Below are 8,813 nucleotides of genomic sequence, written 5' to 3'. Positions count from 1 at the left end.
ATGCCCAATTGGCAATCCTATGATCAGGAACGTTTAGGATGTGTCTACGAAAGAATGGTCTCAAGAATCTAACTTCATTAGATTACATTCTCCCAATCACATATTCCTTGGACTTTATCGTTTAAGCATATAACATTTATATGAGACGGCTCAAACAATAATTTATGCCCTTTATATGTTAAACTGGATTAGTTTAACATGTGAAATGTCCGTAAAGTATCATCACATGATTGGCTTTAGGGCACATTTCCAACAAACTTTCCCTCAAGTACTTAAATCCATCAGTTTCTCCAGTATTCCTCTATGAAATGTATCAAATATATCAACCATGGCAGATATTTAATATTTTCCTCTCTAATTTCTTACCAAAAACAGCAATACAATCAAACATTCAACAGAACCCGCAGCCCGCATCTGCCCGTTGATATATTTTCTTCCACAGGAACTCTCCAACAAAAGGAATAACTAGCCAATCCCATGAAGAAATTAAACTACATTCAGAAAGAACACAAAAACAAACACCCTTCATTCCTCTGCAACAATGGTTCCCCTCTTGCTCATATAGATACCATCAAGAAACTTCCTGATATACAAGATGGCATTTCTGGTTTATCAGAGCACAAGATCGAGAAAAATTCATTTCCATCCAAGATGGGGTTATCCTTGACCTTTTCACATTGGGTGATAGAAACATCATCATATCCACCTTACTCACCTTCTTTCAAAAAGTTACGTGTGTCGATCGACTTGGCCTCATTAGTGATGGAGGCATTGATGGAAAAATTAGCATACACAAACGCATCTTGTAGCAATACCCATTGGTGATGTCGGTGATGAGATTTCCGATGTGGGAGAGAGCGGTGCGGATGGGGGGCTGATTTTGAGGGAGCCGAACCAGGCCTTGACCTTCAGCTTCCTCTTTCTGGTCTTATTCCCGTGAGGACCTCGATGATCTTGGCATGGACCTTGATCTTGACACTGTCGGGGATGTCCATGGTCTCAGAGGAGAGGATGGTCATCATCTTTGCTACTCTGGTTGCTTCTCTCTCTCTCTCGCTTTGCAGCTCCAGTTGGTGATGGAGGCAGGGAATAGCAAAGAGAAGAAAGGAAGAGATGATAAACGAACAAAGACTTGCCGTCGGGGCAAAATCGAAAATTTGTAGTTTGGACCATTTTAATTGGACTAGTTTAATATTGGGCTTTGTCCTAACCATTAAATAAAGTTAGTACATAGTTTTTGGTTAACATTTAAAGTTTTCAAGCCCTTATCATTAGTTTTCCTTTGATTGGAACCTTATTCCTTATCAATTTTTTATCAAGGTCCTTAGATTTTAATATATGTCATTAATTGTAAGATCCCACAGCGCCCAAGGGAGTGATCCTTATATCTATATTTCCATCCCTACCTAGCACGAGTCCTTAATTTTTTTTATCAATATTTTATTTTTAGTATGTACCCATTTTTAATTTGCAACTTTTTTTTTTAATTTGTACCAATTTTCTTTTCAGTTTTAATTTGTACCCTTATATTAGTTCTTTTTTGTACCCATATTTTTTAAACTTTTGTTGTATATGTACCCATATTTTTTAAATTTATTTGTACCCATTTTTAATTTTGCTAAATGTACCCATGCTAATTTTATGCTTTAAAATATATCAATAGTTATTTTATAAAATATGTTAATAATTATGTGGGTACATTATTTTTTTGCTATAATACATTATTTTTTTGCTATAATTTTTGTGAAGAACAAGATTACTCCAAAACTAATTTTTAAGTATTTATTATATTTTAAAAATATTATTTCAATATGTTTAAATTCATAATTTGTGGGACATTAAATGCATGAGTTAAATCTCTTTAATAAGGCTAAGGACCTCGATCAAAATATTTAAACAAACAAGGTTTCAGTCTAACAATTAGGTTGATTAGGGACCGGAACCAAAATGACCCCAGAATTAATTTACTTACAAAATAAAGCAATTTTATTTGATTCTAAATTAATTTACCTATTATTTGAACATATATCTTATAATAATAAAATGTGCCAAATGTATGTAATAATACATGGAAAATATATTACCTACAAAATAAAAAGAATGTTATTTAACTCAATTTTAATTTACCTACAAAATATACATTAGTTGCTCATCATAAATTTACAAATATATATATATATATATAATATGTTTGTATGTGTGTGCATATATAGAGCTTATGGTAGTACTATATACATTTGAACGTGTGTGTGTGTATATATATATATTAGGGGTAATAATATGCGCAATAACTATTTGTTCATTGTAACTAAGGTGAGTAATTACATTTATTGATTTATTTTAAATATTGTGGTACAAGTTGAAAATATTTTATAATAATAGGTCAATTACTTTTGTACTTGACAATCATTTTTAAATTTGGGTTTTATTTGGATGTTTCTAACCATGTGAAGTTTTTGTTTAGGACATAAGAGTTGTAAGAGTCTATATCTAAAGAACCCTAAAAAGAAACTTAGTAATAGTATTGAGTTTTCCTAATCAAAACAGATTTCCGAAATATAATTGAAACCCTAATCTTTCGACCGAAAAAAAAAATTAAAACCATAATCTATATAGAATTCTACTCGGAATCAAAATGCATGCTAATTAAATGGAAACGATAGAGAGGCGGTGCCCTACATCTATATATTGGAGGGCAAGCGAAGAACTCACTCGCATTAAACCCACTTCACTACTCCAAGAAATCCCCTTAACCCTAATCAAAGTTTCTTCTCCTCCACATAGTAAACCCTACTACAGTACAACGTACGTACCATCTCTCTCACAAGAAATATTCCATCTTGTCAAGAAGTCGAAGGAAAACTTAGCAATATCTACCTCACCTTATCTATGGCACCTTCTGATACCTTTCCCGTGGGTTACAAGTTTCATCCAAGAGATGACGAGTTAGTCGGATACTATCTGTATAACAAGGTTCGTGGCACACCATTTAGGGATGATAATGTTATTCCTGAGATCGATCTTTATGGTAGCATGGAGGCAAGAGATATATGGAATAACAACGGCGGACAGAATATAGGAAAGGATGAAGACCTTTATTTCTTCACCAAGTTGAAGCCGGCCGCCAAGGGTACGGGTTCCCGAGTGGCTCGCACCATAGGGTCTGGAACATGGAAGGGTGAGACCTCAGGGGCCAAAGTCAAAGATCCCAAGACTAAGGAGACGATAGGTTTCTTTAAAAGGTTTCAATACAAGAATACTAAATATCCTCAAGAAAGCGGTTGCTGGATTATGCACGAGTTCAGCCTTCACCCTAAACAGGTCATGCGCATTAAATCAAGTCCAAGTAGTCGTCTGAATGATGGTGAATATGTAGTCTGCCGGGTTCGAAAGAACTTTGACAGAAAGAGAAAGGCGGATGATCACGAGACTGGAGTATTACAATCCCAGAGCAAAAGGACTCGGATGCAATCAGAGAATATTGATGAATCTTATGTTACTCCAATGTCTTCTGAGGTTAATACCGATCACTACAATCAGCAGCAGCAGGACCAGACTAATATTAATGCAACTAGTACTAGTAGTAGTATTAGTGTGACTAATGTGGATCAGGCACATTACTACTATTGTGAGCCAGCACAGTACTCTGAGGTTATTATTCAGTATGATATACCGCAGCAGCAGGAGCAGGCTACTGCTACTAGTGGTCATCTCAACGGTACAAACTTGTCAACTAGGCTCGCTGAGCAGCAACACTACTTTGTAACACAAGACCCAACTCTGGCTTCTTCATCACTGGCTGTGGCTGGGCCAGACAATCAAGAGCAACAAGTGCAGAGTAATGTAACAGACTTGCCACAATACTTAACAGACTTGCGACAATACTACTATGATACAGTAGTACCAATTACGACTATGCCGATGCCGGATGATTACGTATGTCTCCCTCAGCCAAATTTTGTCGTAGACCCAACTATGGCCTCTTCACTAGGTCTGTCTATGTCTAGCCAAGAAGACTATCTTCAGCACAATGGTTTTGTGAATAATGTTATGGCGGACTTGCCACAGTACTACTGCTCCAGTACACAAGACCCAAGTAGTGGTACTGTTTTCTCTCAATATGATCTGCCGTGGACTGCTACGACTGGATTTGATGATCAGCCACACTACTTCGTTACACAAGACCACCAGCCAGACTACTTTGTTGCCGATCCCACCGTGGCTTCTTCACTAGCTAGTCCATCCAATCTTGATCAGAAACATCATATCATGGATAAGGATCAACTTCCCCCTCTTAATTTTGACTACACCCATGGTGACATCATGATCGACTTGGACGACCTTTGGAACAATTAATATGGATCAACCTGCTATACCTGTTTAATTATGTTGTTGTAATTTGTAGATTTACATTTGACCGGTATCATTGATCATATTGTTTACACTACGATTTCTGATCTAATGTAATAGTGTTTTTACTTGATATACTACATTTATTTGTACGTAATCTACTTTCTATATATGCAAGCATGCAATCTTGTTTTTGTCAAATCTGCTTCATGTCTTTGTTTACAATGAAAATGTCTGAGTGCATGTTTAGATGTGTATATATATGTTATAAAAACCAGGGAACCATAATCTGAGGATTAGACTTAGGTTAGGCTCATGGAACAAAAGCGGGACCAATCTTTGAAGGTGAATTTTGTATGTCTGAGTTGGATTACCTAGTAGGGTAGTGAAATTGGCGTGGCAACTGTCGTTATTGACCTAGAAACGAACACAATTAAGTTAAGGGAACTCTTTGGATCTCTTTTAAGTTTTAAGAAGTATCACTAGTCAAAAGTTAATCAGTAAAAACTCACTAATCTTTACACAATTATGTTGCAAAGTTCAATTACATACATAATATTGATTGGCCTAAAAATGGTAAAATCTAGGACTGTGTAGCATTGTTTATCTATTTGGTCCTTGTAATGGAAATTATTAGTGGTACAGTTCTTTGATTCGTATAATTGCTCACTTCAGAATAGTACCATCATATAATTGCATGATCAGTTGGTATAGCAACATTCGGTCTTTACTTAAATAAGGGGTCTCAAATTTGAATCACATGGAAACAAAAAAAAAAAAGTCACTTAATACTAGATTATGATTCATTGTGGATTGTTATGTGTTGGTCAGCAGTTGATTGTTTTATGTGGGTCAACAATCAATTGTAATAAATGTAAATATCATATTGTTTGTTAAAAGAAAAAGGAAAGAATACTGAATTAGACCTAGCAATTTCTTACACGACTCGTTAGCACGACACGTAAATGACACGAAAATAACGGGTTTCGGGTTAACATGATAAATGATCGGGTCATTATTGGGTCACATGATAATAACCCGTTAATAACGGGTCCTTAATAGGTTTACACGAGAGTGACACGCGGGTAACCTGTTTCGGACACGATAAAAAAAAGTTATTTTGATGATTTTAATTTTTTAAATTACTAAAAGAAACTTACTATAAAATACAATAGATATAATGAATATGTATATATTGTTTATTAATTATTATTCTATATAATTTTAAAATTGAAGTTGTATTTATTTATTTATTTTTATAGTATATTATAGGCAAAGATTGAGATTAAAAATCATAAAACACATTAAAAATAAAAATATCAAGTAATTTAAAAATACCAAACACATTAAAAAAATTATAATAATTAATTTACATGTGCGAAAAATATGCAAACGCTCGTAGTCGCATCCTTTACGCTTTGAGGATGGGTATATGATCGTGTGAATTTTTAAAACCATACAAACTCTCATGAATAACATTTTTAAGGGAGTTCAAAATAAACAAAATTCATAATCATTAATGTATAAGTCTGAAAGATGTGAAAACATAATAAACGTTCATAATTGCATCCTCAACACTTAGACGATGGTTAGATGGTCGTTTAGATTTTTAAAACCCTCCAAATCTCATGAACAATGTTTTTTATTTGGGTGAAAAATTAATAAAATTAATAATAATTATTGTAGAAGTGTGAAAAATGTAATCACTCGTAATGAAAAGCTTTATAACTTTCACGAATGGGTCAACTCTGAAATTTAGTATGTATACTGGGATCTGAGCTGATTACAGCTTTTGGATGCAAATCTGGCTTGAGAGCAGAGTTTGTTTGTTTGATTGGTTGAGTGTTCATAATCCTTGTGCCTCTGCTTCTTTATATGGAGATCTAAGATAGCCTTTTGCTGACAACATTGAGCTTGCTTGAAAGAAACTTCTCTGACAGCTTGCATGTGAAATGATATTAAAAAGGGCAACTTGTACTTCCACAAGATGTCTCCACCACTTGCAATAAACTAATAATTAAAAGAAGCAAGTTGGCTTCTTTCACCAGATGTCCACTTCCATGTCCATATGTTGCCTTCTAATCCATTTGCAATGAGAAAGCATGTAATTCTTTTGATTAAACAAAGCTCTTGGCAAACCTTCACCACCCAAACAAAAGGGAAAAGCAATATTATATCTTTCCAAGTTAGCCGCCTCGCACAATAATCCTCCAGATGCCATATTTAGCCCAAATGGCCCAATTGAGTAAAATTTGGTACTTTTTAGGTGCAAATAGAAGCCCCGCAAGTTTTACAAATTTGAGCAAAGTTTGTGAAACTTACGACTCCAATAAGCTCTTCTAGAAGATTAATGATATAACAGGCATCATAGACATTGAGTATGAAGAACACATGAATTCTCTTACAGCAAGTAGGAATATTTGAAAGCCCACCGTGACAATAAAGGCACATTGAGTGGAAGTCCTTCCACGTACTAATCATAAAGCAACTTTATTTGCTATGAATTTCCAACAACCTTGGTGGCTCCAGTGCTGCTAGGAATGATGTTGAAGGAAGAGGCACATCTACCTCTTCGATTCTTCTATCATTGATAAACTTGGCAAGGGGAGCAAGGCAATTGGTAGTGCAACTAGCATTAGAAAGAATGTTGTTTGGCTTGTGTTCCTTCTCATTGATACCAAAAAACATGTGAGCATCCTTGTTGGTTGTAGAGATGAGAAACTGGAAAAATGCCCGCAGTCGGGCAAACTAGAAAACATAGAAAAAGAGGGAGAAAGAGAAGAAAAAAGAAAAAGAAATGGGAAGAAGGATAAGACAGACTTTGGGCAACAATTCTTTTCTTTTTTGTCTTTTTAATTTTGCCTCTCTTTTCATATAATATAATATAAAACCTATTCGGGCAAACTGCTCAGATTCTCTTTTCATTTCTTTTCATGTAATATTATATAATATAAATATATGAAGCCCTTTTGGGCAAAGTGAAAGACAAGCACTGAGGGAGAGACGGGAAGAAAGTGAAAGAGAAAGAAAAGAAATAAAAAGAAAAGGAAAAGAAAGAGAAAGAAAGAAAAAAGAAAGAGGGAGGCACCTAGCAAGAAGGGGACAGATGAGAGAAAGAAAAGGAGAAGGACGAGAGAGAGAGAGAGAGAGAGAGAGAGAGAGAGAACTTTTTAGGCAAATGCCATATAATATAAGATAAGCTAACCTTCTGCAACCTTTTTGCAAATTTGTATCAAACAGTTCAGATTTCAACCTTCAATGGCGGATAAGGTGGTTTTGTTAGATTTCTGACTCAGCCAGTTTGGGATGAGGCTGAGGATCGCTCTGGCTGAGAAAGGCATCTAGTATGAGTATAAAGATGAGGACTTGAGAAACAAAAGTCCATTGTTGCTGCAGATGAACCTGGTTCACAAAACGATCCTGGTTCTTATTGATCCTGGTTCTCATTCATAATGGAAAACTGGTCTGTGCGAGTCCCTTATTGTGCTTCAATACATTAATAAGGTTTGGAATGATAAGGCTCCACTATTGCCCTCTGACTCTTACCTCAGAGCCTAGGCCAAGTTCTGGGTTAACTTCATCGACAAGAAGATATATGATATTGGAAGGAAGCTGTACTAGAATTTGATCTGCTTATTAATGTTCTTTGCCCAAGATGTGGTTCCAAGACACCGCTTATGTGTTCATTCTGGAGCCACAATGCCACCCCAGGCTCATGGGATTTCCTCATCGTTGTCTACCTTGCTTTCGGCTGTTAACTGCTCGCCTCATCTTCGACAAATTCATCTTTCACAAAATTTCCATCGGGTTGTTGAGGAAAGGGTCATGTAATTACTGTTCTCCTGATTGGGTTCTCATACATAACAAGCTTTTTTCAGATTGGCTCAATCATTCTTGCCCTGCATGATGGAAGTGATGTATTTTTGGAAACTGCCAATGTTTTCAAGTATTTTGATAAGGAGCTTGAGGCAAGTGTGTTCTTTGGATTTTTTGTTGTTTCGTGGGCCACACTGCAATTAATATTCTTCCATTTCTGGGTCATAAGCACATCAAGCTATGATCTTTGTGACTGCTTGGATCTATCGAAGCCTTATCCCATAGTTATTGGGCAAATGCAAATAAAGCCCAAGCGAGCATTCAGGCGAAATGCAAAAGCAAATTTCTGCACACTACCCCCAGCTAGTGGCGAACCTCCAAGGGATCATGGCTGAAGGGTAGCGGCTGGTTTCGAAGCTGCAGCTGCCATGTTATTGGTTGTGTTTGTACCATACTTGACCAATCCCGAAACTACTGAGCACCGGTCAACGTTATACCGTCAAGGACCCAGAAGAGTTTCCCTCCAACCAGAAGGTCAATCATAGTGCGACACGTGTCGACATCAGAAGCCAATCATAGCGCGACATGTGTCAACATCAGAAGCCAATCATAACACGACACGTGTCAATGTCAGAATGAAACTAGAA

The 8,813-nt window shown here is 36.2% G+C and overlaps 1 pseudogene; it reads right to left on the bottom strand.

The window, feature by feature from the left end:
• Nucleotides 1-390: 390 nt before the first annotated feature.
• On the bottom strand, nt 391-1,022 carry LOC114819386 (large ribosomal subunit protein uL6-like; annotated as a pseudogene).
• Nucleotides 1,023-8,813: the final 7,791 nt, after the last annotated feature.

Source organism: Malus domestica, chromosome 11, assembly GCF_042453785.1.
Source record: "Malus domestica chromosome 11, GDT2T_hap1".
Taxonomy (NCBI): Eukaryota; Viridiplantae; Streptophyta; class Magnoliopsida; order Rosales; family Rosaceae; genus Malus; species Malus domestica.
Note: the sequence above shows the minus strand (reverse complement) of the source record. Positions and strands in the feature narration are given on the sequence as shown.